Source organism: Nicotiana sylvestris, chromosome 12, assembly GCF_000393655.2.
Source record: "Nicotiana sylvestris chromosome 12, ASM39365v2, whole genome shotgun sequence".
NCBI lineage: Eukaryota > Viridiplantae > Streptophyta > Magnoliopsida > Solanales > Solanaceae > Nicotiana > Nicotiana sylvestris.
In genome coordinates this window covers 92,104,087-92,119,497 of record NC_091068.1, presented here as the reverse complement: position 1 = coordinate 92,119,497, position 15,411 = coordinate 92,104,087, and the positions used below count along the sequence as shown (strand labels likewise).

At 39.1% G+C, this 15,411-nt stretch overlaps 1 pseudogene; it reads left to right on the top strand.

Annotated features, from left to right (window-relative positions):
- Positions 1-10,603: 10,603 nt before the first annotated feature.
- LOC104245189 (tRNAse Z TRZ4, mitochondrial-like) overlaps positions 10,604-15,411 on the top strand; it is a 59,077-nt pseudogene continuing 54,269 nt past the window's right edge.

Sequence of the window (15,411 nt, the reverse complement as noted above, 5' to 3'; positions counted from 1 at the left end):
TTTAGGCTGGCGAGATTTCAACAACTTTTAAAAATAAAACGCCTTTCCTCTCTTCAGGCGGGCTCCTGACTTCAACAACTTTGAAACTAAAATGTCATTCCTTTCTTTAGGCTGGCGAGATTTCAACAACTTTTAAAAATAAAACGTCTTTCCTCTCTTCAGGCGGGCTCCTGACCTCAACAATAATTTTGAAAAATAAAATGCCTTTCCTCTCTTCAGGCGGGCTCCTGACTTCAACAACTTTGAAAATAAAATCCTATTTGAGGGCGGATGAACCCGACATATCCTATTCGAGGGCGGATGGACCCGACATATCCTATTCGAGGGCGGATGGACCCGACATATCCTATTCGAGGGCGGATGGACCCGACATATCCTATTCGAGGGCGGATGGACCCGACATATCCTATTCGAGGGCGGATGAACCCGACATATCCTATTCGAGGGCGGATGGACCCGACATATCCTATTCGAGGGCGGATGGACCCGACATATCCTATTCGAGGGCGGATGGACCCGACATATCCTATTCGAGGGCGGATGGACCCGACATATCCTATTCGAGGGCGGATGGACCCGACATATCCTATTCGAGGGCGGATGGACCCGACATATCCTATTCGAGGGCGGATGGACCCGACATATCCTATTCGAGGGCGGATGGACCCGACATATCCTATTCGAGGGCGGATGGACCCGACATATCCTATTCGAGGGCGGATGAACCCGACATATCCTATTCGAGGGCGGATGAACCCAAAATATCCTTTGAAAATGTCTTACCTCAAAACTTGCTGGGGATGAATTTTCCTTTTCTTCCTTACCCACTCTGGGTTGTCCGGCCCTTTTGAAACTTGGTCAAAACTCTGTCGAGGATGCTTCTACATCTCGATGATCCGCTGGGGATAACACTGCGAACCGCTGAGTAACCCTGCTGGGGATAACACTGCTGGGTAAATATGTTATCTTACTCCTTCCAAAACTACTTCCTTTTAAGTAGGATGTTTCATTCCTCTGCAAACTACTTCCCCCTTTTTCCTTTTTCTTTTTTTTTTTTTGTTAGCTTCTTCCTTCGAAGACTACCTCCCTTAAGACTCGTTTTGCCTTTCCCCGAAAGGAACCGCTGAGGATACCGATTTTCACCAAACTTGTGTCGGACTCCTCGAAGCTGCTGGGGATAACACTGTTGGGGAATTATTTACTTACCTGTTGGGGGATAAAATGTTATCAGCTGGGGATAACGCTGTCGAGGATAACACTGCTGGGGGATTCTGATTCCTTCAGAACTAGTGCTTCACTCTTCGGAAGGCTGTTGGGAATGATGCTGGCCTCTGCTTTTTCTGAGCTTACGTTTCATCCCTTTGTTCTGTCTACTGGGGAACAATTTCCTCCATTGAAACTTATTGTGTTGGGGGCAACACTGGTTCAAAGACCACTTCCCTTGAGACTGGTGTTATCTTTATCCTTCCTCGACTGGGTACCTGACTTCCAGAAAATTTTCTAAATGAAAGGAAAATTTTCTGCCCCGGTTTGACAGTCTCCCTTATGGCATGCATTTCTGTCATCAATGTCATTTCCTTTACCTGTTTCAAATCAAACAAAATTTGTTAGTTTAAAACGCGGTGGTTGGTTGTGGTACTCCTACTGGGATGGTTTTCCCTTTCTCCTTCCTTGCTCTGCGTTCCACAACTTGTTGGGGATGATATTATTTGCTGGGGATAATCCCTTTCTGTCGGGGATATCCCTCTTCTTTTGTGGCATAGCTCGGAAACTGGCATTTCCCCAACCTTTTAGTCTAGTATGAATTTCCCAAATCATGCTCACTGCTCTCCTTGCTTTATCCACGGGCCTCGGCCTTGAGGTTTAATAACCTTTGATTTCGGCTGGGATATCCCTCTTGACACTCGTTAATCCTTTTGTCAATTCCCTTTTGCTAGGGATATCTTTCTTGACACTGGCCTCGCGCTTGCTCCTTGCTGACTATACCACTTGGATGTACTAGCCAGATTTCATCTTGCATAATTGTAAAGCTGATGGCATATTTTGAAGTCAATTCTCACTTGTTCTGACCAAACAGACTCTACTGGGGAATTTTTCTATGAAAGGAAGAGATAAAAGGGAACAGAATAAAAAGACAAAGGAAAAAGATGACTCTTTAACAAAAGAAACTATAAATAAAAACTTATCAAACGCAGATACCGACTCTAATGGTCATGACATGCACATGTGGCCTATCCTCCGCCGTCAATCGTCTTTCAAGACCTTCAATTTGAAATTCCCCATCTGATTCTCAATCTTATTCGACTTGTAGTGCCCGAAGAGTTTTCACTATCAAGCCTCTCTCATTTTGGTTTTTCTCTCAGCTTTCATCGCCTTATGGTGTCCGTGAAGATTTTCACCGATAAGACTCTCTCATTTGTATCACTTTCCAGCTGGAGATTTGGAGTGTTGCCGGTATGACTCTCTCTGCTAGAGATTAGAGTCCTTTCTATTGTGGAACAGAGTGTTATGTTCACCGGTAAGACTCTCATTTGTCTGACTTGGCATCCTTTGAGGACTGATCAGAAGGTCTTTCTTTGGACCGTAATGTGGGTTTTTGGATAGGCTAGAAAGAAAGGGTATTAAAGGCTAAAAAAAAAAAACAAATCAATTTGGGGGTTCACGATTACAACCTTCGGAACCATATTTGTTTACAACAAGCGCAACCCTTGCCCCAGTTTCTTGCTTGAGGATTATTTATTTATTTATTTTTTAATTTTTATTACACCATGCACACTATGACCATTATGGCCATTATGCACCCTATGACCGAGCCGTGAAGCGCCTACGTATCCTCTTTGAGGAATCAGGTCAAACGTAGTTCCCAATTCCTTTTTTTCATTTGACTTTCCTTTGTTTTTTTTTTATCATTTTTCTTTTCTTTTTTCTTTTTTCTCTTTTTTCGTTTTGTTGTTTTCTTTTCTTTCTCTTTTTTTTCTTTTTCTTTACCTGCCATGCTTGTATTTTCTAGTCGTTGCTAGTGATTCCGAACGAGAGGTACGAAAGAAAAAAAATAAATAAGGCTCAAAAAAGGGGTAACGAAGGATAAAGTGTTTAGGTAGCAGAACAAAATGCCTTCGTAATTCCAGTCTTCAATACATGCCCAGTGCAAACAACATAATTTAAACAAAGATTTGTAGCCTCTTCTGATGGTGCTGGACTTGACAATTATATTCAACATTTGTTTTTTCATTTGTCCTTTGTAAAGCACCGTTGGGAGACACTCTCACCCTTGTTATCATGAACGACCCTCTTGCCAATTGGGCGAATCTTGCCTTTAACGGTTTTCTTTGTGTTTTACTCTCCCTAGTTCCACATGACTCGGGCTCCAAATAATCTCAAACCGTTCTTATTTCCTTTAAATGCTTTGATCACCTTCCTAGGGTTTTATGATTAACTTTTAAGATTAGGCCCAAACTGTGTGCGCATGTCATGTCACTAGAATCGGCGTTGAATAAAAACGATAAAAGGACTAAACAAAAGAAAACTAGAAATAATAAAAGACCGGATTTTGCATTAGATTATCGGTGAAATGGTTTGAATAACAAGACAAACAAAACAAACCAGAATAAAATCCTAAAACAAACTGGACAAAATTTAAACAGACCGCTATGACGAAATGGAAAGATAAGAAAGTTTGACGCAAGACAATATCCGAATTACAACCCTAAGAATAATCCGGACAACAGAAATGACAACAAAATAAGCCACCAAAAACTTCTCTCTTGCTAACCAAGGAACAAAGCGTCCTCCCACTTTATCAAAATTGGCATCTTAGCCACTGAACTTCGCATCAATACTGCCAAGACCATTACCAACTTCAATATCATCAACCTTAGTCAACAAGTTCCCAATAGGACTCGAATGCTTCTGTCATCCGGCCTGATCCCCGCAAAGTGTGCTTTTGGATCTTGTATTTACGGCTTACCACAAACCAACCACCTTCTTTCTTTGTGATTCACAACAAAGGTTAGAATGGACTCAGTCGGTCCTCATTATTAACAATATCTTTTCCTTTTTTTTCGATTTTTTTTTCATTTTTTTTCTCTTTTTTTTCATTTTTCATTTTTTTTTGTTGTGGTCGAATCTTATGGAGATTGCCTACGTATCATGACCCCGCATGAATCAGACCTTGCGTAGTTCGGCCCAATAAAAGATAAACATTTTTTCAATTTTCATATTAAAACAAACTGGGTTTCAAAGGTTTGAAGATGACCTACAAACCCGAAAATCAAACAACCTACATATTCTAATCAAAAGATTTACAAACGGCCAGTTTCTTTCCCCGTTTGACAAAGGCAACCAAACGGTTATTTTTGCAAACGTGGTCCCTTCCAAATTCCACATGAATTTTGAGGCCGGGGAGGATTATTTTATGACACTTTACAAACTTGTCCGTTCTTTTACGAAAATAGCCTTTCGACAACTGAGAGATACTCTAAGGTTATTTCGGCAAGAACGGTTTAAGATGCGGCCGAAGCTGGCTTGGCTTATTTTTGACAAAAAATCCAGACGGTGTTCACCTGACCGCTGACCTTTTTTTCAAATTACAATGAAAATGTGGTGTTGCAAACACGACCCTTCAGCGCCTCGGGGACGAAGGTTTTTAAGGCTGTGTGGGTCAACTGGACCAAAATCCCTAAAAAATGACCCAAGGTGGCTGTTTATACAAAGTCAGCATTCCGGTGTCCCTTTCGGGAACATTCTGCTAGTTTTGACAAAAACAGCATCACCCGACTTATTTATGACTCTTTTATCATTTTTTAAAAAAAATAGAAAACTCAACATTGCAAACACGACCTTTCAACGCCTCGGGGACGAATATTTTTAAGGCTGTGGGGGTCCACTAGACCAAATCTTAAACATGACCCGAAAAGTGGCTGTTTATGCAAAGTCAGCCCTCCGGCGTCCCTTTCGGGAACATTCGGCTATTTTGACAAAACAACATCACCCGAATGATTCATGACAGAATCAAAATTTTGACATGTTTTTTTTATTATTATTTATTTGTTTTTGGCTATTTAGCAAAAGGTGGGGTTGAACCCGATGAAGGTTGCCTACGTATCTCACATCTGGTGAGAATCAAACCCGCGTAGTTCGGGCAGATTGGATACAGGTGAGAATTAAAAATAACTAATTCAGAGAAAACATATCTTTTTTTCTTTTGCTTTTTCTTAAAAGGTGATGAAACATGTAAAATCTTTTGGATTTTCTTTTTCCCTTTTTTTTATTTTTGATTTTTCATAAATGATAAAAAGTGCAAAGAATTTTTTTTTTGAATTCATTTTTTTTAAATAAAAATGTAACAAAACATAACCGGGCCCTATTTGCTTTATCTTCGCACTTCACCCTCTCTTTTTTCTTTTTTCCTTTTCATTCACTCTAAATTATCATTGGTCCACCAAATGACCCTTTTACCCTTGAAGGAATGCAACATGTAGCACATAAGATGCATCAAGATGGTCTTTTTCATTTCAGGTTGCTAGTCCTAGACGGACCCAACCCCTGTGTTGAGTCCCCTAAGACAAATGCAACATGATGCAAATAATCGTTCCTACTAGGGATCCGGCATGAAGTCATGTTATTCTATGTTCAAAATCTGAGTCGGTGTTCTAGACTGTGTACCCGAGCGGACAACTCAAGTCGAGGAGGGGCAACTTACCGGGAACCAAAAGGCCATCCGGCTTCGTAACTTGTCCGAGCCTCTTTTTATTTCAGGGTATGACACTAACAGAATAGGGAGTCTCAACCAGTAAGCACATCCCCGGAGGTGAAGAGAGAAGGGTTCGGCACAGTTTATATATACAGTCAAATAATATCAAAACGGTAAAAGCAGCATTTAGCACATTAGGCTCAAACATGTAAAAATCAGATAAAGCCAAAACTAACAATTTATCTAAGCTCGAATTTCTAACCCTGAACCAGTGGTTCTGGGTTAATTTCCCCAGCAGAGTCGCCAGAGCTGTCACACCTCCTTTTTTCGCCCCCGCGAGGGTACAAGGAGTTTTTTCCAATTAAAGGACAATCGAAACGGGATTTGTTTATTCATTTCAGAGTCGCCACTTGGGAGATTTTAGGGTGTCCCATGTCACCAATTTTAATCCCGAATCGAGGAAAAGAATGACTCCATATTACAGTCTGCATACCAGAAATCCGGATAAGGAATTCTGTTAACCCGGGAGAAGGTGTTAGGCATTCCCGAGTTCCGTGGTTCTAGCACGGTCGCTCAACTGTCATATTCGGCTTGATTATCTGATTTAATACATATTGAACTTATGTGCAAATTTTAACTTTTTACCTCTTTCTTAATTATTATTATTTTTTTACAGGGAATTGCAACGTTGTGAAAATGTATCTCAAACCGCGTCACAATCAATGTACCCGTGGTCGTCGACACACTTTGACTCCGTTGAGATTTAGATTTGGGTCACATAAATGTGCACCCGAGTTTAAGAAAATTAAATTATTAAAGACGCGCCTAAAACGACTAGCGTATCATCTACTTTGGGTAGGGCCGTGGGATTTTGCTAAACGGTCCATCCCAAGTCTAAGCAATTTTAAAGCAAATATTTATTGAGGGCCCCGCAATTTTGTATTTTTATTCGGCGAGGCTCATCTCATTCTTATTTTTTAAAGGAATTTGCAACGTCGTGGACATGCATCTCGGACCACGTCACAATCAATGTACCCGTGATTAGAGCCACATTTCGACTCCATTGAGATTTGGATTTGGGTCACATAAATGTGCACCCGAGTTTAAGAAGGTAAGATTTATTAAAATGCGCGCCTAAAGCGATTAGCGTATTATTATTTTGGGTAAGGCCGTGGAGTTCGTTAAGCGGCCTATCCCGAGTTCTAAGTAATTAACACATACATTTTGTGAGGGCCCCGCAATCTGTGCGTTTTATTTGGCGAGGCTCGTCTCATTTTTATTTAAAAGGATAAACCTACAGTGACTACATTTTTTCTATTAAGTTCGTCTCTAAAATAAAAGAAAATCTCTTAATTAATTACATGCTGGAAAACGTAACTTATTAGTTATTAGTTTACGGCTAATGCGAATGGAAAATTGCGATCGAGTTTGTACAAAGAAAAACCGCTTTCATTCTATATTCTATTATTTAAATATACTAGAACATGAGATTGACACACCATAATATCAAAACAGATCAACTATTCTTCGATTAATTTAAAGTAACATTATTAGATGAAGAAGTTATACATATGCAACCTCATTACTCATTAATCAATCCACTACATTTTTATACAAAGAAAGGAAAATTAATATTCAAACACAAATCTAAACAGGAGGAATTCAACAGGAACAAAGCATGATTAATATTTCATTTTCGCTTCAAGCCGAGAGTGTACAAATGTGTACCTGGAAATGGCAGTACAAGAACAAAAGAAGGAGAAGTCAGCAGCAATAATAACACAGCAACAGCAGGTTCAGCAAAACCGCAAAACCAGTAACAGAGTTTGCAAACCGGTGGAGTAGTAATCCCAAAAAGAAGCTTCAAGCTTCGATGAAACAACAACAATTAATGCTGATTTTAAACAATGAAGGAAAGTAAAAGACTTTTTTTTTCAGTTTTTGTTCTCTCCTTTAGTTTTGAAATTTCTCCAATTTCTATCTCTCAAAATTCTTCCAAAATCTCCTCCCTTTTAGTTTTGAAATTTCTCCAATTCCTATCCCTCAAAATTCTTCCAAAATCTCCTCCCTTTAGTTTTGAAATTTCTCCAATTCCTCTCCCTCCCAAATTCAATCCCCTCATCCCCCCTTATATACAAAGCAAGACCCCCTTTTACCTCTTTCCTCTTTAACTTTTATTATTACCCACACTTTTACTTTAGTAAAAGTAGTCAACGTGGGCCCCCCCGTGTTCCCTATTTTTGAAAAGTAGTCAAAGTGGGCCCCATGCTCCCTCTTTTCGAAAAGAAGACATCATTATCCACCTTTTCCTTTTTGCTTTTATCATTACGTCTTGTCCCCCACCATAATTAAATAATCTGCAATTGGTTAATTCCCGTATTACCCCTAAAACTACTGTTACTGCCCTGATTCAAAATCTGTTATAACTTCAAAAATCTGTCCAAATAACAATTATCGCACATTTAAATAGCAATTAACTATAAAAATCACACAATTTAGACGTTAAATGCTAAAAATGCAACGTACATTATTTTTATGATTTTGTAAAACAAACTTAAATAAATACTAAATGCAAATGCGACATATTTTTGTAATTTTTTATTAATTTAACCAATAAACACGCACAGACAGAAATACAAATAATTATCAAAAATGCCACAAAAATTCTAAAATTGCACACAAAGGAAAATTGTTTTATTTTGGATTTTTTGGGAGTAATTCTCTCATAGGGCAAAAATCACGTGCTTACACAACCGAGTTCTGATTTTGGACAGTCTACATATCCCGGGTCATAAGGGAAGCAGGTCGCGTGTAGTTCAAGAAGAATGATGGAATGATTAGTTCGAGAGTCGAGTGAGGTTCGATCGAGGATCCGGTCTGCGACCCTGTTATTACATCAAATATAAAAAAAAACTAAACAAGCCTATCAGCTATGAGTTACAAGATTCCTATCTGTGATTCTTCTGAAGTTTGATCTAGAGTCTTGGATGGTTCTTCCTGCAGACTCTGATATGAATCTTAATGCTCGTTAGCTGCAACCGCTGGATCATTCTTCTTCAACTTTTCGGATCAAGACGGGACATGCAAAGCTTGTGACTATGTCTTGAGCAGTCCACATCTTTTCTCCGCTTCTGCACTTTGAGTTCAACTTCTTTTCTTTTTCTTCTTTTTCTTTTTTTGTTCGGGTTGAGTCTTCTTCTTATGGTCATCTAAAACCTTATTCCTCACGGTGAAAACCTGTTCAGGCACCAAAGCAAATAAACGAACAAAATTTTTCTGCCCCAGTTTTCATTAGGAAAATTTCGTGAGTTATTGTAACAAAATCTAAACTACCTCTTTATTGAAAGCAATAAAATCAGTATTGTGTATCCTTGGGAAAAGGGATTGGAGAGTGGAGCCTTATATCTATACTAAAAGTCAACTAAGGAGTGGAGACCCTATGTTGGCAAAAAGGCGACTAGGGAATGGAGACCCTATGTCTAAAAAAATCTCAAGTAGGGGTTGGAGACCCTATGTTGGCAAAGGGCGACTAGGGGTGGAAACCCTATGTCTAAAAACTCAACTAGGAGTCGGAGACCCTATATTGGCAAAAGGTGACTAGGGAATGGAGGCCCTATGTCTAAAATCTCAACTAAGGATTGGATCCCTATGTTGGCAAAAGGCGACTAGGGAATGGAGGTCATATGTCTAAAAATCTCAACTAGGGGTTGGAGACCCTATGTTGGCAAAATGCGACTAGGGGATGGAGGTCTTATGTCTAAAATCTCAACTAGGGGTTGGAGACCTTATGTTGGCAAAAGACGACTAGGGGATGGAGGCCCTATGTCTAAAAAATCTCAACTAGGGATTGGAGCCCTATGCTGGCAAAAGGTGACTAGGGAATGGAGGCCCTATGTCTAAAAATCTCAACTAGGGATTGGAGCCCTATGTTGGCAAAGGCGACTAGGGAATGGAGACCCTATGTCTAAAATCATAACTAGGGGTTGGAGACCCTATGTTGGCAAAAGACGACTAGGGGATGGATACCCTATGCCTAAAAAATCTCAACTAGGGATTGGAGCCCTATATTGGCAAAAAACGACTAGGGAATGGAGGCCCTATGTCTAAATTTTCAACTAGGGGTTGGAGACCCTATGTTGGCAAAAGGCGACTAGGGATGGAAACCCTATGTCTAAAAATCTCAACTAGGGATTGGAGCCCTATTTGGCAAAAGGCGACTAGGGAATGGAGGCCCTATGTCTAAAAATCTCAACTAGAGATTGGAGTCCTATGTTGGCAAAATGCGACTAGGGGATGGAGACCATATGTCTAAAATCTCAACTAGGGATTGGAGCCCTATGTTGGCAAAAGGCGACTAGGGAATGGAGACCCTATGTCTAAAAATCTCAACTAGGGATTGAAGCCCTATGTTGGCAAAAGGCGACTAGGGAATAAAGGCCCTATGTCTAAAAATCTCACCTAGGGACTGGAGCCTTATGTTGGCAGAAGGCGACTAGGGAATGTAGGCCCTATGTCTAAATATGTCAACTATGGATTGGAGCCCTACGTTGGCAAAAGGCGAGTAGGGAATGGAGGCCCTATGTCTAAAATCTCAACTAGGGATTGAAGCCCTATGTTGGCAAAAGGCGAGTAGGGAATGGAGGCCCTATGTCTAAAAAATCTCAACTAGGGATTGGAGCCCTATGTTGGCAAAAGGCGACTAAGGAATGGAGGCCCTATGTCTAAAAATCTCAACTAATGATTGGAGCTCTATCTTGGCAAAAGGCGATTAGGGAATGGAGGCCCTATGTCTAAAATCTCAACTAGGGATTGGAGCCCTATGTTGGCAAAAGGAGACTAGGGAAATGAGGCCCTATGTCTAAAATCTCAACTAAGGATTGGAGCCCTATGTTGGCAAAAGGTGACTAGGGAATGGAGGCCCTATGTCTAAAATCTCAGCTAGGGGTTGGAGACCCTATGCTGGCAAAAGCGTAAAACATTAAGATTGGGAATTCTAAACTACCATTTTTGTTTGAATTTTCTTCTTATTTTTTTTTCATTTTTTCATTTTTTTGTAAAAATGCAGGAACGAATTTGGAGGAGACTTCCCTTTTGGATTGATTATTGCTGCAAAGCTGTTTCTAGCACTTGCGCATTTCTTTTCCTTTTGGGTTGCACCTGCTTTCTTGCACGGTTGCTCTGGATTGTACCTGTTTCAATTTTTTCAAACAAAGAACAATTGTTAGTTTGAAACAGTGGTTGGTTTTGTGGCCTTGATCATTTTTGATCACTTGATCTCGGCCCAACTCTTTTAGTGAAAACCTCTCCTACTTGCTGGCTTTTCTGAAGATTGATCTCTTTCCTAAAATCGAGGAACTCAACTTTCCAAACTTTTCGGATAACGGTTCAACCGTGTGGGGCTTTGGCCCTTTCACCTTATTCTTCCTCTAGGGGCTTTTGTCTTTGGATTTTTTTTCATTTTCAATAACTCTGATTTTAGAGCATTGGCCTTCATAGCCAGTCGGGATCGACTTGATGCATCCGCTGAGGCTGGGTACTTTTCTTTGGACTTGGCTTTTATTAAGCAAAACCCCGTAAAACTAATCTTGCCACCTTTTCTTTGTATTAGTTTCAGAAAACAATTAGACCGAAAGGGATTCAAAGAAAGGTAAACAAAAGTCAAGAAAGTGAATTTAAGGAGAAGTGTCCCTTTCGGGGAGGAAAGAAGGACTTATCTGGGGTGCATGCAGACTTCAATAGACATGACATGCTTCTTGGACTGGATACCTGATCTGCACAACTATCCGACTTCTCATAAACCCATTGCGACCCGTGTTTTAAAACTGTGAAACTTTGCAAGGACTCTTTGAATACCAATGGTGGTGATAGGTTTCTACTTTTCGATCAACGACGCCCTTTGCGGGTTTTCGCCAATCGACCTCTCTCATTTCTCTTCTCACCATCGCCTTATAGTGATCTTTACGAGTTTTCACTAACAAGACTCTCTCATTTTCAATTTCTCTACTCACCGTCGACTTATGGTGCCCGTAGGTTTTCACCGATAAGACTCTCTCATTTTATTTCTCTCATCTTGATTGCATCGGATCCAAACAACTGCGTTCTCCGATTTTGAGCACTTTTCACCGATTGATCGGAAGGACTTGAACAAGGTTTGGGTAAAAAGAACTTGGATCGAATTACAACTTTGGAACCGTTCAGGCAGCATCATCGCCGAACCTTTATAACATCTGCCCCAGTTTCACTTTTGGGGGAAATTGGATTTTTGTTTTGGTGTAACTGAACCCCAGAGAGAGGCTGCCTACGTATCCTTTCGGAATCAAGTCGAATGTAGTTCAAGGAGTTTTGGTTTTTGATTTTCTTTTGCTTTTCTATTTTGTTTTGTTTTCTTTCTTTTCCTTTCCTTTTCCCTCTTTTGTTTTCATTTTCATTTTTTCTTCATTTCAAATTCTCTGTCTTTTCTTCCCTTTTTTTGTATTTTTTTTCTTTTCATTTTTCAATAACACTTTCAGGTTCCAAAGAGGGTGATCAACGAATGAGAGCTGGCTCAAGGGGTTTGCAAAGGGTTGATAGTGTTTGGGTAGCGAGAATGAAAGCCTTCGTCATTCCAATTGGAGAATATTAGTACTATATGGAAGATCTAACATAGTACCTTTTGACTGCATTTGCATTGCCAGTTATTTCAGGGACATTTCCTTCGATGTACCCCAAGTGCAACGCACCCTTTTGGCGGTACTCTTGTTACAATGTATGGACCTTTCCAATCCGGGAACCAATTTTCCTTCAGTTGTTCCAACTTTTTGTTTTATTTCCTTAAACTTTATCTTTATTGTGATCTAATCCTTGATTCATTATTTCGAGATCTGACAGCTTTCAGGATCTGGACATGAAGTCCGCAAGCATGTCATGTTATTGAAATCTGCATTTAACAGAACTAAAAAGTGAATAACAAAGAAAAAATGACAAGATTAAGAAAAGAGACATTCTTGGACAATGAAATATTAATTTCATTTGATTTTTTATTTTTCTGATTTTTTTTCTTTTTTTTTTCCAATTTTTGAAGATAGAAGGGTTTATATCAGAAAGTAAGACAATAAGGAAAACATTCGGATCACACCCTGAGATAATTCGGACGCAGAAAGGACAGCAAGACTGGATACTAAGACTCCCGTCTGATGGGGAACTTTCATGCTTGGCGACCATTTTTTTGGCTTTTCTTCTGTCTCGGCAATGGCTGCAACGGTTTTCAGTGCCGGATCAAATTCCTCAGCTTCACAAATCATTCGGACCATTGGCCCGATGTTGTGGGCAGGCAACAGATTGTTCATCACATCAGGAGCTTCTTCATTCCGAAAAATGATTTTTTCAGCTTCAATCAAATCTTCAACTGCCCTTTTGAGGGTCCAACAGTCCTCCGTACTATGTCTCACTGCTCCAGAGTGGTATTCACATCCAGCGTCAGCTCAGTGCGAGGGGGACTCGGGGTTTGGCCGGTTTGGGGCCACCGGCTGCAGCAGACCATGCATGACTAGCTTTTGGAACAAATTCGAGTATGATTCACCAATAGGGGTGAACTGATTCCTTTTAAAAGGCTCTCTTGGGCGAGGCTTGTACTGGGAATATTTGATTTGGGATTATATGGAACTTAGTAAGAATGGGCATTTCTGGGAGGTAGAGCTCGGTTTTGTGTATAATGTTGTGGCCGCGTGCAAGGTTGCACATTCATCACCGCATGCCAACAAAACCAACCACCTGAACAGAACCTAGCTAATTTTCTCACACCACAACCTTGTTAGTTTGAGACATTTAACATATAGGAAATCGCATGTTGGGATGCAATGAACCTAACAGTTAAATATTTTTACCATGTGTTTGAACGATTGTATGTTTCATCCCGGCCTTAACTAACTCTTTCAGTATGTACCTCTTTTCTTTTATTTCTGCCTTTTTTTGAACACTCTTGATTTTTTATCTCGTTTTTGCCGCTCTTTTATTTTTGGCACTCTTTTTTTCTCTTTTGTTTGTCACTCTTTATTTCTTGTCGCTCATTTTTTCGCTCTTTTCTTTCTTTTTCACTCAAATTTTTCTTTTCTCTCTTTTTTCAGTTTATTTTTCACTCAATTATTTTATAGCTATGATCGAATCCGATGGAGATTGCCTACGTATCATGACGCCGCATGAATCAGTTCTTGCATAGTTCGGGAAGATCGAGAATATAGTAAATAAACTAACTCTTTTTTTTGTTGGAATTTTTTGAAAGAAATGCTTTAAAAGAAGAATGGAAATATTTTTTGATTTTTTGATTTTGATTTTTTGTTTTTTTTGAAAGAAAGACTTCTAAAAATTCGTTTGCTTTTGATTTGAACTTTGAGAATTTTAAAAGTAAAAAGAAAATATTTTTTTTGTTTGAATTTTCATTTGTTTTCTCTTTTTCTAAAGAAGAAAGAATTTTTTTTTTTTGGATTTCGGATGTTGCCTCTTAATTTTCCAAAGAGGGACTTTTAAGAAAATATTTTGAATTTTTTGAGTTTTCTTATTTATTTACAAAAAGTAGTTCTAAAGAAAAGCAAAATATTTTTGGACTTCAATTTTCAATTTTTTTTTGACATTTACGAATGAAATACTTTTAAAGGCGGAAAAGAATATTTGTTTTTGATTTTTTTTTAATTTTGTTTTTGGAAAACTACTTCAAAACAAAGAAAACCCGTATGAAGTACTCCAGAAAGAAAGAAACTACTTTTTTTTGAGTTTTTAAAAAAATTCCTTTTTTTTTTTGAATTTTTTAAGAAAAGATTTCTAAAGGAAAATATTTTTGGATTTTTAAAATTGGGGTCTCAAAGAAAGACTTTTGTAAAAAAAAGGAAGTGAAGGATAATATTTTTGGATTTTTGAAAATTGAGGTCGGAATCGATGAGGTTTGCCTACGTATCTCACATCCGGTGAGAATCAGACTCGCGTAGTTCGGTAAGATTTGACAAAATAAAAACAACACTAACTATTTTTAAAACAAGATTTTCTTTTTCTCTTTTGTTTTTTTTTTTCAAAATTTCAGCAGAGTTTCGGTATTTTTTGGACATTGATTTTTTCAAAAACAGGTAATTATCTCTTTAGCCCTCAAATTGATTTTTCCTTTTCCAACTTTTCTCCTGTTATTCAGAAGTCGGTTAACATGCAAATCCGAAGCAAATAAATGCACAAGTAGCAAGTAGAATGCATCAGGATGGTCTTTTCATTTCGGGTATACCTATCTTAGACAGACCCAACCCCTGTGTTGAGTCTCCAAAGTCAAATGCACATGATGCAAACAAACGTTTCTACTAGGGATCCGGCATGAGGTTTTATTATACTAGGTTTAAAACCTGGATGTATTGTTCTAGACCTGGCTTATCCGAGCGGACAACTCGAGCCCGGGGGGGGGGGGCAGGGGAGCGTACCGGAAATACAGAAGCTTCACCGGCTTTGCAACTTATCTGAACCTCATTCTAAAATTAGGATAAGACTCTAACAGAAAAAAAGTCACACGAAGTGCACACTTCCCAGATGATTTAGAAGACTCAGAGAGAAGAGAGTTTCGCAGCAGTTTATATACAGTCCAAATAATATCAAAGCGGTAAAAAGCGGCATTTAACACATTAGGCTCAAACATGTAAAAATCAGATAACAAATAAAAGCCAATCATAACAGCTATTCTAAGCTCGAATTCTGAACCCTAAACCAGAGAT